The following is a 15,081-nucleotide window of genomic DNA, read 5'->3' as shown; positions in this document are numbered from 1 at the left end:
ATCTCAAAAACCCACCAAAAAATATTAATCTGGCACTAGAAAGTCTTCCCATTGAGAAGAATTTCCAGTTCTAAGTAGTATATCTTGTAATATATTATCTAGGTTATTCATTTTAAGAAAATATGTATAGATTTGTTTAATCTGCGTCATTTTTGGAACTTATTTACAATTAAGGGGTGGAATGATTTTGAGGTCAGCTTAAGGTTTTAGGCACTAGGGAGTTTGAGGGTGCACGATTCTTTAATGTAGACGCTTATTATGTAAACTTTACCCTTTTTAACAAAACAAAAAAGTTTATACAAGTGCTAGGCTCTAAACAATCAAATGAGGGTGCACGTTAAAATTTTCACTAGAAGAGGTTATTTTGATGCGCAAAAATCGTCATATCTCGACCACAAGATGCATGGACATGAGAAAAAAGTAGATTTCAAGTTTTGGAAATAGTACATCTTGTAATGCATTTTTAGATTGTCAATTTTTCAGATTTTCAAGTTTTTATAGATCTGCTCGATGTACATTATTTTTTAAGCTTTAATTTTTATAATTAGAGATAATAATATATTTTGAGGCTGTCACAAAGATTTTCAGTATTTGTGTTTGACAATATTCCATTATTTTATTAATCAAAAGAGCTTACAATGCAATCAAGTAATCAAAACATACGAAACAACCAAATCTTTCATCGTACCTCCTCTCTTAGCTAAAACATCTGCGATTTCATTTCCATCTCTATAAACATGTTGGAAGGTTACAGTCATATCTCGGCTGAATTCCATTACTTCCATCCATTCTGACCTTAACTTCCAAGGAGGTTTAGAGACACAATTACACCAATGAACCACATTTAGGGAATCACATTCTATCACACATCCTTTCTGTAAGCCTCCATCTTGTAAAGTTTGGAGCCCCTTTACCATCGAAATCAGTTCTACTTCATTGGCTGTTTTTATACCACACCAAGGTGATTCCTTACTACACTTCCAAAGCCTGCTGGCCCTGGATTTCCATAAGAGCTCACATCACAATTCAGTTTTATACTTCCTAATCTCGGAGCAATCCATCTTCCCTTGTGCCTCACCTTCATCACGTTTTGCATCATTAAATTCCTCATGTTTACCTCCATGTCAACCTTTGAGACCCCAAAACCTTCCTTCGTAATAGAGACCTAACTCCAAATTGTATGTTGAATTCTCTTCTTTAGCAAATCCCTTTCCATTACCAGCCCTTCAAACACCCTTCTATTCCTTTCCAACCAGATCTCCCAAAGGACTGTTGCCATTCCAACCAAGAAGATCAAGTTTCCAACCTTTGGCAGCCCGTCAAAAAACATATATTCAATAATATTGATGTGGCTTTGGGGCAACGGTCCTGCAATTCCCATCATGTGAAGAAACCAACACCATATGTGATGAGTGAAAGGGCACTGTAAGAATAAGTGGTCACCACTTTGATCACACTCCTTGCATAGCATACAAATATTTGTTATTATCCTCCATCTCTTCATAAGCTTATCAACTGTCAAGCACTTCTCTTGAAATAACACCCAAAGAAACACCTTCACTTTTTGTAGAATCCTCCAAGACCTTATTTTACCCAACAAGTCCCTATTCCACCTTATCCTATAATGAATAGAAGATTATATGTTGATTTCACATAAAAGACCCCATCACTTTTATCCTCCCACACACCAAGTCATCAGGAAAGTCTTTATGTAACTTCACATTTTCCAGCAATCTAAGTAACTCTTCCATCTGCAAGATAAATTCATCACTAACTTTATTATATGCACACTTTATATCCCAAATTCCCCTCTCTTTGCAGTATACCTCACCTACTTTGGTCCTAGGGTTAGATGATGCATTATAAATTAGAGGAAAATAATACCTTAACAGAATTTCCCCAATCCATTTCCCGTTCCAGAATTGAGTCTTGAGACCATCCCCTACCCTCTCATCTCGAACAACTCAACATAAACCTTCTATTCTACATAACAATTTTCCAAACCCTTGACTGCAACCTCGAACTCCTATTATTCCCCAATCACAAGCTATCTCTATCCTCTCCATACTTATCCTTAGTAACCACTTTTCATAGTGCATCATCACCATCCATAGATCTCCACTACCACTTTGCTAACAAAGCATAATTAGCATATTTTACTCTCCTAACTCCAAGGCCTCTTTCAAAGACCGGTGTACACACTCTATCCCAACTCACCAAGTGGTACTTCTTTCCAAATTCACCTGATCCCCAAAGGAAGTTTCTCATCAGTCTTTCAATAACCTTTGAGACCGAAGTTGGCATCATTAGCAGAGACATCTGGAACACAGGCAAATTAGAAAGTGTAGCCTTAATAAGAGTTGTCATGTCACCAAGAGATAGATTTTTTGACTTACACAAATCCAACTTGGCAGATTTTTTGACTTCCACAAATCCAATTTGACATGCATCCTTTCAATCACGGGATTCCAAACTGACCTTGGTAACCGACAGTCTAAGATTGGCAATCCCAAGTACCTAATGGGAAATGTCTCTACTTTATACCCCAAAATATTAGCTAATTGATTCACGGTCCCATTCTCACATGCCACACCAATAATAGAAGTCTTCTCAAAATTCACCTTGCGACCTAACCCCACTTCACAGCACAAAAACATTCTTCTAATGTTCATAATTTGTTCTACAGATGCATCACAAAAGAGAAGCATATCATCAACATACTGAAGGTGTGAAATATGTTGACTATTAGCTGAAACCTTGAACCCTTTAAATCGGCCCCTGTTTACCACATTACCAATGCTACGACTAAAAGCCTCCCCCATTATGGTGAAAAGAAAAGGGAACAAGGGATCACCTTGTCTCAGCCCCCTCGAGGCATTAAAAAAGCCTTTCGGACTTCCTTCCACCATAATCGAAAAATGGGTGCTCACTAAACAACCTCTTATCCAACCGCACTACTTTTCCCCAAAACACATGCATCTCAATACTTCTAAAAGCACATCCCAGTCCAGCCTATCATATGCCTTATCCAAATCCAACTTTAACAAAAGGTTCCCCCAATAAATTCCTTGAATGAATACATTCCTGAGCAATGAGAACCCCATCAGTAATAACTCTCCCTTGAATGAACGCTGATTGTGGACCCACCACAACTCTATGCAAGACCTTCTTCAATCTTTCAGCCAATATTTTAGCAATAATTTTATACATACTTGTTAACAGGCTGATAGGACGAATATCCGATATCCCTGATATGGAGCCACTTTTTGGAATGAGCATTATATATGTCGAATTCATTGCTTTATTGAGAACACCCCTTTCTAAAAACTCATTAACCATCATCATCAAGTCCATTTTCATAACATCCCAGAATATTTGAAAAAATCTAAGAGGGAATCCATCAGGTCCTGGAGCCTTATCTCTCGGCAAAGCAAAAACAACTCGCTTTACCTCCTCCTCAGATGCCTATCCTTCCAATGATCTAGCCTCCTCCAATGACAACCTTTGAAAATTCAACCCATGCAATGTAGGAGTAAAAACCATATCCTTGGTAAATAAATGCTGAAAAATGAAAATGGCTGACAAATTTCATCTCCCATGCGTCTCTATCCCCATCAACAACTCCTTCAAATCGAACTCTCGAAATATCATTTTGTCTTCTCCTAGAGTTCGCAATTGCATGAAAATATTTTGTGTTCAAATCACCTTTTCTCAACCATTTTACCCTAGATCTTTTCTGCCAATATATTTCTTCTGATCTCAGCGTCTCATGAAGAGAACTAAGGAGACCCACCTTCTCATCTCAAAGACCAATTGTTAAATTACACCCATTTTGATTCTGAGCTTCTACCCCTTCTAAATCTAATATGATCTTCTGAATCATTTTTTTAATTTGGAACTTCGTCTCTTTCTTCCATTGAAGTAACTTATGCTTGATACTAACCAACTTTTTATGCACGCGAAACTATACCACCCTAAAATAATAGAATTTTGCCGCGTGTGCTTAATAATTTCAACAACCTCCTTTTCATCTAATCAAACCAAGTCTAACCGAAATGGTTTATGACCAAAATGATAGTTCTCAGTATGTAGACATAATGGGATATGATTCGAAAAGAGCTTGGTAAAAGCCACAACACGAGCCAATGGAAAATGTTGCTCCCATTCATTCGAGACCAAAAAGAGATCAATCTTGCTTTGAATAAGATTATCGATGCTATTATTCGACCAAGTATAATATGCCCGATTAATAGATAAATCAATAAGCAGATGCTGTAAAATAAACTGATTAAATAGCCTTATAGATAGATTAAGAGAAGTAGAAGGCGATATTTCAGCTGGCCATTTAATCATCTTTAAATCACCACCAATACATACTGGCAAATTCACATATGCAATCAGAGCGGATAAGATATATAAAAAATCTTCTTTTAATTCATTCGCATTTGGTCCATAAACATTGCAGCACATCCAGACAAACCCATTCACAATCCTTCCAAAATCGCCATAACAAACCTTTCAGTCAAGAGAGAATCAATAAGTTTAAAGCAAGTGGGGTCCCACAGGGACCACAAACCCCCAGCCGCACCTGTAGACTCAAACCCTACAAAGGCCACAGGCCTTACACCCCATATCTCCCTAATTGTATTAACTGTTTCCCGCAATTTAGTTTCCTACGACAACAAAACTTCAGGCTTTAAGGACCTGACCAAAAACAGGATTTCACGTTTTCTCCTCACACTACCAAGACCTCTAACATTCCAAATACAGATCTTCATTAAAACGTGATGAGGACCCCATCCTGGCTGGACCAGAACCACCATCAGAGCTAGTGGAGAAAGAGCTGGACTCGATGTCCTCAATGGCATCTTTACCTTTCTCATTATCAACAATAGCAAGCTTCTTAGGTTGAAGTTCACGCCAAGCCACCAACCGAAGCGAGAACCTAGTTGGAGTTGTAACAGTCTGTCCACAACCAGACGAGACTTCCCCCACGTCAATAGCTTTCTTGCCCACACCCATCTCAACGTTTTGTTTATAGCTCTCTTTAACCTTCTTAACCCTCTCTTTAATCACTTCTAAAACCTGAACATGGGGACATTGGACCCCAGTCCAATATCATCCCACATTGTAGATATTTCTTCCAAATTATCATCAGGTACCCCAATTGAAACACCCTGCCCATTAACTCCTACTTCAATATCAACAGCACCTCTAAGTTTTCACCCTCTACGATCTCCCCATCTTCCCTATCATCTACCCCGTCTATTAACAGTGGTTGCACCTCTGCCAAATCATCACCAACAACTCCCTCACCAACAACTTCACCACCTGCCCCATCGCCATCCACAATAGAAAGCATACCTTCATCTTCTTGATCTTTCTCTACAATTGCCCCCGTCAGCAATGGAGGCAAAAGCTCGCGATTACCCAGCTCCAAAGGCATTGGAGGCGGTGGAAGCTTAACTTCGTCTTCTAAGTCACTGACCTCCACCCCTGAAGAGAAGGTAAAGGACTTATCAGTCAAAAGCATTTGAATTGGTACAATGTCATCCCCCACCCCTTCTTCGATGACCACGATCGGCAGGTCTTGGTCTTTGGCTGTAACCCTCGGACCTTGTATCAGCCTCCTTCGAGCAACCCTACCAAAAGGCAAGAACCTTTCCATGCTCCGCTACCAGGCAGCCGCAAGCACTGTAGCAATAATCTTGTGGAGTTTGAATAGATAGAACAAAACAACCACCACATCCTCTAGAGAGAAGGTCATCTCTCTCTTCCTACCTCCTAAGGCATGTTTCCCAGTAGCAGGCTCCTTTCCTTTAACACATCGAGAGACCTCCCTTATACTAGAGGTTAAATCGCCACATGATACTCGGTTGATAGGGACAATTGTGTCCCCAAAGGTGATCTTCCCGCCACCCTTAGGAATATGATTGACTTTCCCCATATCCCCCTTAATTGTCTCTTGAATGTTTTTATTACCTTGATCAGCACTTCCGCCACCTCTTTTTTGGCTAGTGGTTCCCACCTCACATCTTTGAAGGCCTACTTGGTCATCCTTTTTTTAATTTACATAACTGTCACCCACTTTGACTTGCTTGTTTTTCGGAACCCAAATATGCCACCTTCCTTTTCAAATTGCCGTTATTCCAACCACCATGTGTATTGCTATTCCACCTTTGAGGCTTGATTACCACTGTTCTCTGCAGCACTTCTTCAGAACCCTGTTTGCCAAACACTTCTCCAGAACCTTGTTTCCCTCTTTCTGACCTCTCATGCGTACAGTTTGCCACTTTGATTCCATCATCCCTAGAGTCATTTTCAACCACTCTCGGTTTCACTTTGTCAACCTCTTTGATACCATTTCTAAGACCTTCAATCTGATCTCGAATTAAAAATTCATCTCCTTGAACAAATAATCTAATGGCTTTGATATTAGGAGAAAACAAATTCCTCTTAATTCTCATCTAAACATAAGACATATCCCCATTGTTCATACCTGTCCAGTCTATACAGACAAACTCCCCACATAAATTCTCCACCTTTTGAAAAATATCAAAATTCCAAGCATGCAATGAGATACCAAATAGTCTAATCCAATAAAAAATTTTGCGAATTAAGGAAGAATGAACCAAAGAACTCCATACTCTAATTGTTAAGAGCTTACCTCGAACTCATTGTATTGAAACCTGCATAGCTTTCCACACATCGTCAGAAGATGCTAAGATAAAGACACAACGATTGTCCTCCATTTTCCTTACCGCGGGCTCATACAACAAACTCTAGGCCCTCCTAGCCCAGTCACCAAGGCTGAAATAGTCATTAGATGGAGGTGAGAAAGACCCCACCACCATCTTTGAAGTTCTTCTTATGGAATAGAGAACTTCATCTTTTCCCAAGATGACATGAGGGTGATCCACCACCCTCCTATACCCATCATCTACATCATCACGATCATACTTCACTTCCATGCTTAACCTCTCAGTAACCCTCGCCATTTTTTACTTCTTTACAAAAATAATCTATCCGTGCATCCTCATTCACCGGAAAAACCAAGATTCTTCTTCCTTCTCCCAATTTTTTGAAAAGAAATTCTAAGATTGCAGCTCTTCTGATCGATACCCCAAGCCAATCGCCGGAATCTTGTTGAATCTCTTTTTTCAGCAATGAATCCACCTGACTTCTGCAATTTTGCCGGAGAACTACCAACTTGGCCGATAAGGTTTTCTGAATCCACTAGATTTGGAACCCTATGAAGTCAAACATATCCCCTTGTCACGCCATCTCAAATATCGAGGAACTCTAATCTTCCATCATTGCCAATTTGAGAACCCTCATCAAATGTCCAAGAACCCTAATCCTGTATACTTTATAAGGTATCTTGAGAGTTTATCTTTCTACACCCTTTCCATCTCTTTTCCCCTTTCACCTCTTCTACTTCTTCTTCTTCTTTATCGTCAATCAAACTAAACTGATCCAAAGTAGTTTCAAAGATTTTCAGTATTGAAATTACATTTATTACCACTATTTGAAGGTACGCTTTATTTTGATTGTTTAGAGCCTCGATCCTATACAAATCGCACCCCTAACAAAAATACCACTATTTGAAGGTACGCTTTATTTTGATTGTTTAGAGCCTCGATCCTATACAAACCGCACCCCTAACAAAAATATCAACACTTAAGTTACACAATGTAAAACGTCAAAGGAGGGGGTTTTGGTCTCTTATAGTAGAATAGGTCCATATGCTTTATGTAGATTCAAATGTCCATATGGCTTACAGTTGTGTGGGGAGTAAGTCTCTACATATTCCCATAGAAAACTACATGTACATGATTCTTGATAATAATTCATTTCAAGTATACGTCTTTCTAAGAGAAAAACTATAGAAAATGGGTAATTGGTGTTTAAGATTTTAAGAAAAAGTATGCACCCCCATATGATCAGTGAACATTCACCAATGTGGATTATGAATGACACCAACTTGATTCCTAATCAGAATTGCGAATTGGTCCGATTCTGATAGACGTGCTTGCGAATTGGTCCGATTCTGATAGACGTGCTTAGTTCCATTAAAGAATTGAGCAAGTTTGTTAAGGAATCTAATCCTTGATCATTTTGTTTTCTAACTTTTGTTTTTTGGGCCTTTTTAGAATGAAGATTATTTTTTTTTTTTAGATCTAATTCTCACACTGGAGAATTGATCAAATTTGCCAATGCTGGCTGCATTTTTGAAGGGCCAGTTCGCCTAGCCAATCCGGTTTTGGAAACACTCTGGAACATTGCCACTCTTTTAAAACTGCAATTTAAGGGCACATTTTTTCAAATATCCTAATCAACTCTACTATATCTCTCTTTGGTAGGTACATGTCTCTCCCTTGTAAAATCTTTTTCCTCTCAAAATCTTATTCCTTTCCCATGAAAGTGTACACTTGATGACCTCTCTCTAAAACTCTCTTTCTATGATACACTACAGGACCTCTTTGGACGACTCATTGCTGTCTCTAGTGAATGCATCTATTTAAGGGCATGTTTGGTAATGCGTGAAAATATTTTTGTTAAAGTATTTTCATACGAGAGAACTCCTCTTTTGTAGGAGTTTTTTTATACCAATTGACCATCAACTAGTGTGAAAAATGAGTTGACCAATTGATGTGAAAAAACTTCACACTTAATCACATGGGGAGTTCTTTAGTGTGAAATTTTTTTTGTGGAGTTCCTTAATGTGAAAATATTTTCACAAAAAAAATTTCACATGTACTAAATGTCCATAAGATTATAGTAGACTCTAAAATCTCTATGCCACTGGAAACTAGTTTCTCTATAATAAATTCTTGATATCTTCAGGAGCTAGAAACGAGAAACTATAGGTGAGTGGAATACGGTTTCCCAAATACCTGTATTTTAGTATTCATGCAAGGATGAAATATGCGTATGAAATGCCATGGTGTCTACACAATTCCTCGTATATAAGATGCCCCACTGCTACGCACACGCATTGAAAAATTATTTATTTTTTATACCCTTGTCCTAGTTATTTTGTCCACTAAATCTAAATATGCTTTTTTATCTTATTTATGACCATAATATCCCCATTTGATAATTGATAAAGAGTATCATCATCGTTGTCATTCGAACTATATTTGGGATAGACCGTGTAAATCCTTTCCACCATTCATCTCTATCAAGAGGCATACCCTTAGCCAAACAATAAGTCACCATATCTTTTCCACTACTTCTTTTCATGTCTTTTTTTATATTTCCAATAATTTTAAAAAAAAACCATTCAAGGCGGCCCTTACCTATCTCTTCCCTTTCTTCTCTCTGGAATACTCTCTCTTATCCAATGATCATCTCTCTCCCCTTTCTTTTTTTACATTTTTTTTGAGTGATCTCCCTCCTTCAATTCTCTCTTTTTTTTTTTTTTGGACTAACGTTAACAATTTTATTAATGGTAAAAGATTACAAGAGCAAGGTTACAACATCAGAAACCAAAAGCATCAGAAACCAAAAGCAAGGTCAGAGAAGCACCTCTCTTAGCAAGGCTACCAGCCTCCCTATAAATATAAATATGATAACAAGAAATTCACAAAGATTTTGCGAATTGTAAAACTTACAGGAAGATTGATTTTAATTCCCAAAGGACTCGCTGTCCCAAATTACATCTTCTGATGACATTCAAAGAATACCTTTTTGTGCACGGAAGCTCTAAACTCGACGAATTGATTTTTTAGAAAATAAAGTACAAGAAATGAAACATAAAATACGTACCAATGAGAGTTACATCAAAGATATACCAATGAAAGTTATATCAAAGATTTTGGGACATAAAATTATTTCTCTAACCCTTGACAAAACCTAATCGAGCAAGCCCTTTTAGACCTGTTGTATCAAAGATTTTTAGACGTAGAATTACCTCTCTAACCCTCGACAAAACCTAGTTGAGCAAACCTTTTTAGACATGCTCTCCCAAACTGTACCACTGCCGATCTCTCTTCTCTATTCCATAACTAGACCACTGTTTAGGAAGAGACCATAACTAGATTATGGTCTAGAAATATAACTTTGAGAGCAAACAAGACTTTATCTTATTAAAAAAAGAAAACACCCAAAATCTCTACAAGAACCACTTCTCTACAAAAAACTACAATCTCACTCTGCAAGAGGCACCATCACAATGTTTCTCTCTATAAGAAGCTCTCTTCTCTCTAAAAAGATACCATGCATCTCATATACGGGAGGCCATACCCCTCTCTCTAGAGGAACCCACATTGCCCATATGTTGACCCAAATAGGGCACACCAAGTCTCTGCTCTTTCATCTCATATATATAATGATAGGAATCCACACTAAATATGAAACTTTCCATAGATGTTACATATATCTCAAAAACCAAGAGATATATCCAAGAGTCTTAATCTTTTTGGATTTCTATTTCTTTTAGGAAATTTATCAATATCAATATCAATCCCCACATAATATGGGATGTCTTTAAGTGGATGATTTTGGATAAAATCAAATCCAACAATCTCCACCTTAATATCAAAATCACTTGCTCACAATGTCGACATTCATTAGATAGCTTCATAAATTCTTCATCTTTTTCCAAATAAATTTCTTTAATATTCTTGCTGAAAAATAGTGTTTACCATCAAAATTTTCCACCTTGAAACCGCCATACTGACAACCCCAAACCAGGTTCTGATACCACTTGTTCTGCACGAAAGCTCTAAAACCGACAGGTTGATTTTTTGTCAAATAAAGTATAAAAAATAAAACATAAAATGTATACCACAATAACACAGATTTACGTGATTCACCCCATAAGGGCTACATCCACAGGCATGACAAACTATATCCACTATGCCAATGAAAGTTACATCAAAGATTTTGGGACATAAAATTACATCTCTAACTCTCGACAAAACCCAGTTGAACAAACCCTTTTAGACCCTCTCTCTCAAATGGCACCACTACCGATCTCTCATCTTTATTCTATAACTAGACCACTGTCTAGGAAGATCTATCATCTTTATTCTATAACTAGACCACTATCTAGGAATAAACAATAACTAGACCACTGTCTAGGAAGAGATAATAACTAGACCACTGTCTAGAAATAGAACTTTGAAAGCAAACAAGACTCTCTCACTAGAGGGTAAAACATACAAAATCTCTATGAAGACCAGTTATCTATAAGAAACCACTCTCTCACTTTGCAAGAGGCACCATTATAATATTTCTCTCTGTAGAAAATTATCTTCTCTTTAAGAAAAGACATTGCATCTCATGCACGAGAGGCCATGGCCCCCTCTCTCTCTAGAGGAAGTCACATTTCCCATATAATGACCCAAATAGGGTACATCAATTCTCTGCTCTTTCATCTCATATATATAAAGATACGAATCTACACTAAATAAGAAACTTCTCATAGATGTCACATATATCTCAAAAATCAAGAGATATATCTAAGAGTTCTAATCTTTTTGGATTTTTATTTCTTTTAGGAAATTATCAATATCAATATGAATCCCACATAATATGAGATTTATTTATGTGGGTGATTTTGAATAATACAAAATTCAACATACCTTTCCGCCATGTAAAAGTTTCCTAGGTTTTTATTCTTAAAGCGCTTCAAACCTTGGAGAAGGGCTGAGAATTCAACAGAGTTAGCCGTAGCAACACAAATAGGACCAGCAAAGGAGAAACTATCAGCACCATTCCAATCTCTAACAATCCCCCTAATACTTGCTGTTAGAATTTGTGGGAGCATGACATTGAATGGAGAATGGAGATAGAAGAAGAAAGAAAACAACGTTTACGTGGTTCAGGCTGAAACCTTACGTCCACAGATCTAAAGCCCCAACTGGCTACATCTTCACTATTTTGGATGATTATTTACTCCAATAAGTATCTTTATATATAGAAGATAAATATGGTATGATTCTTGGAAATAGAGGTAAATAGTAGGAAACCTTATCCCCAAACTAACTTGATGGCCATGTAACTGTGACTTGGTCTCTTCTTATCTGCTAGATACCTAATCTTATCAAGAGATATATACCCATACATCCATGATGATATATATCAATATGAACCAGAGATATCTATATTCTAACACTCCCCCTCAAACTAGATGCTTTGACACAAAACAGTTGGAGTTTGAATCTTTAGATTGCTTAGATTGCTTGAGCAACAAGCACAAAAAAGCAGCAGACTTCAGGAACCAAAACAGACGGCCTCAGGAACATATGGGATCGAGTAACGAAAAACTTGATCAATAGACATGATCAAATAACGGAAAGAAGTTCGATCATCTCACATGATGGAGCAACAGAAGACTCCATCATCCAACATGAATGAGTAACGGAGAATTCAATCATTAAACATAGGCATTTGGAGCAGACGAGATCGTGTACACTCGATCATCACACAGGATCGAGTAAACTCGATAATCATACGTGAATGAGTAACGAAAAAACTCCATCATCCAAAATGATTGAGTAACGAAAAACTCAATCATCAAACATGATCAAGTAACGAAAAACTTGATCATCAACCATGATCGAAAGATTCGATCATCGAACAAAATGCACTTGGAACTCTCTCTATATGGCGATCTCTGGGGTGCTGCAACTCTCTCTCTCTCTCTCTACTACGATCCCAGCAAGAGGCAACTACGTGAATTTTGGGCCCCGATCTCGTTTCAAGCCGAAGTACCGAGCTTTGCAATGTGAAGAATGCAAATCCTACAAACTGAAGAATGCAAATCTTATAAACTTGTAAGCTTTCTAATTTATTTTCTTTCTTACTCTTTACTTCTCCCTTCTTTCTCTCTCTTCTTTTTCTCTCTCTATTCTCTCGCCTCCCCTTCTCTCTGTTAGAAAGAAACCCCAAGTTCCAATCCTTTTGCATCAATTTTGTCTCTCACCCCAAATTTCATAAACTTGTACAGTCTTTTAATTTATCACTCCATTGAAAGACCAAATAATCCCAACTGTTCAAATTGAGGACCTTCCCTCTCTATTCAGAATCCAAAACCAAATCCCGAATCCGAACTTTTTCTTTTTAGTAATATTTTCTTCAATTCCTCTACCCTCTAGATCTTTCCAAATAGTTGCTCATGGAGATTAGGCACCAGAGCCAAAAGAGTTATTACACGAAAAAAGTGACTATTTTCATGGCAATTCAACAAAGTGTTTGAACTTTCCTTCCAGAATCAAATCTTAATATAATCAAATCCCAAAACAATCTTTTTCTAAAACATCAAACCCAATAAATTTCTCACTCATATCCATCATTTCTCTGACTTCAATAAACAGAACAGTTCCCACTACCTCATCTCCCCAAAAATCTCAGTCTGCGAAACCTAAGGACTCTCATCACACAAGAACTAGTAAAAAAAGAAATCCCAACCATAAAATTTAACAGGAATCAACGGTTCTCTAAGGAATCACCGCCATAAGGACCAGTGTCACTTCGATCACCAGATCTTTCATATCAAAAAGTAAAGAGAGAGAGTCCAAAATTACAGAATTTGCTGTGAAAGTCGCGGCTTCATCAGAAGGGTAACGACCATGGCATTTCTAAGACATTCCAATAGATGTAAAAGGTCGGGACTCTGGAGTCCACCACTAATATCCCCTTTGAGCTTTTGTTGGGCTTCCTTTGTTTCCTTGTCCTGGAAAAACCCATGTGAGGGGCGTTTCTAATATATGAGTGCATGGGAAGCCACGGATCAAGGAACTGGTCTTGAAATTTCCCAACCTCAGATCTGAGGTTGGCAAGTTCAAATCTGAGCTGAGGAGTCTATGGCTATGATACCATGTTAGAATTCGTAGGAGTATGACATTAAATGGATAATGGAGATAGTAGAAAAGAAAACACAAGATTTACATAGTTCACGCCAAAGCCTTACGTCAACGGATCTAAGCCCCAATCGGCTACATTTTCACTATTTTGGATAATTGTTTACATCAATAAGTACCTCTATATATAAAAGACAAGAGATAAAATATGATATAATTCTTGGAGATAGAGGTACATAGTAGGCGGCCTTATCACCAAACTAACTTGATGATCAAATAACTTTGACTTGGTCTCTTCTTATCTTCTAGATACATAATCTTATCAAAAAATATATATCCATACATTCATAATGATGTATATCAATATAAACCCGCGATATCCATATCCTAACACTTGCCACCCCAGGGTTACCCTGAGAGCTTCCATCAAAATTGAGCTTATAGCAACCTTGTATTGGAGGAAGCCATCTATTTATTGGTCTACTTTTAACCACACCCATCCAAAAAAGATTGGACATGTTAAGCATAACATCCGCTTCAGATACACGTCAGCCCTCCTTTGTAACTAACAACCAATATAACAGGAAATACTTTATGTTATTGAAAACTCTATCGAAAATCAAACCCTCCCCATTAAAAGTTATTCTATTGTGTTCCTTCCAAACTTCCCACAAAATCACTTCTCTTACTATTTTCCACACCACACTATCTCAAAAAGCCTCTTCTTTCTAAAACCCAACTGAACTCTTCTTCCATCTATCTCTACAACTCACTGGAGCTCTCTTCTTTAATAGTCCAATACACCATAGAGAGATTGTGCATCACAGGTTAGTAGTGGCTAGAGTATAAGATTTGATGTTCTGGTAAGGTAAATGCTTAAAAACCTCTACTAATGTATTTGATCGATTGCTTTAACCAAGGAATTAAGACCTTAAATTGCAGCTTCAACCATTGAAGTGAGAGCCTCAAATCGTGGCTTCAATGTCTCGACGTGTATAACAAGGTTTGGCGTTGATTAAGCAACAATATTGATAATTGAAAGTTCAAAGCAAATGTAACCAGTATGAAAACCACCTATGCATTCCATCAAATAAAAATAAAATGTATATAATAAGACAATTTATTTTTGGTATAAGGATATCACAATTATTATTAACCTTTCGATGCAAAATCGGGTGGATGGGGACATGTCATTGACTAGGGAAAGCATTGAAAATAAAATTTCTCGCATGTTGTGACATACATCAATATGTTAAATATCATATCTAAA

The sequence above is a fragment of the Amborella trichopoda genome, chromosome 11 (assembly GCF_054954075.1).
Source record: "Amborella trichopoda isolate Santa Cruz 75 chromosome 11, AtrichopodaSantaCruz75HAP2 v2.0, whole genome shotgun sequence".
NCBI lineage: Eukaryota > Viridiplantae > Streptophyta > Magnoliopsida > Amborellales > Amborellaceae > Amborella > Amborella trichopoda.
Note: the sequence above shows the minus strand (reverse complement) of the source record.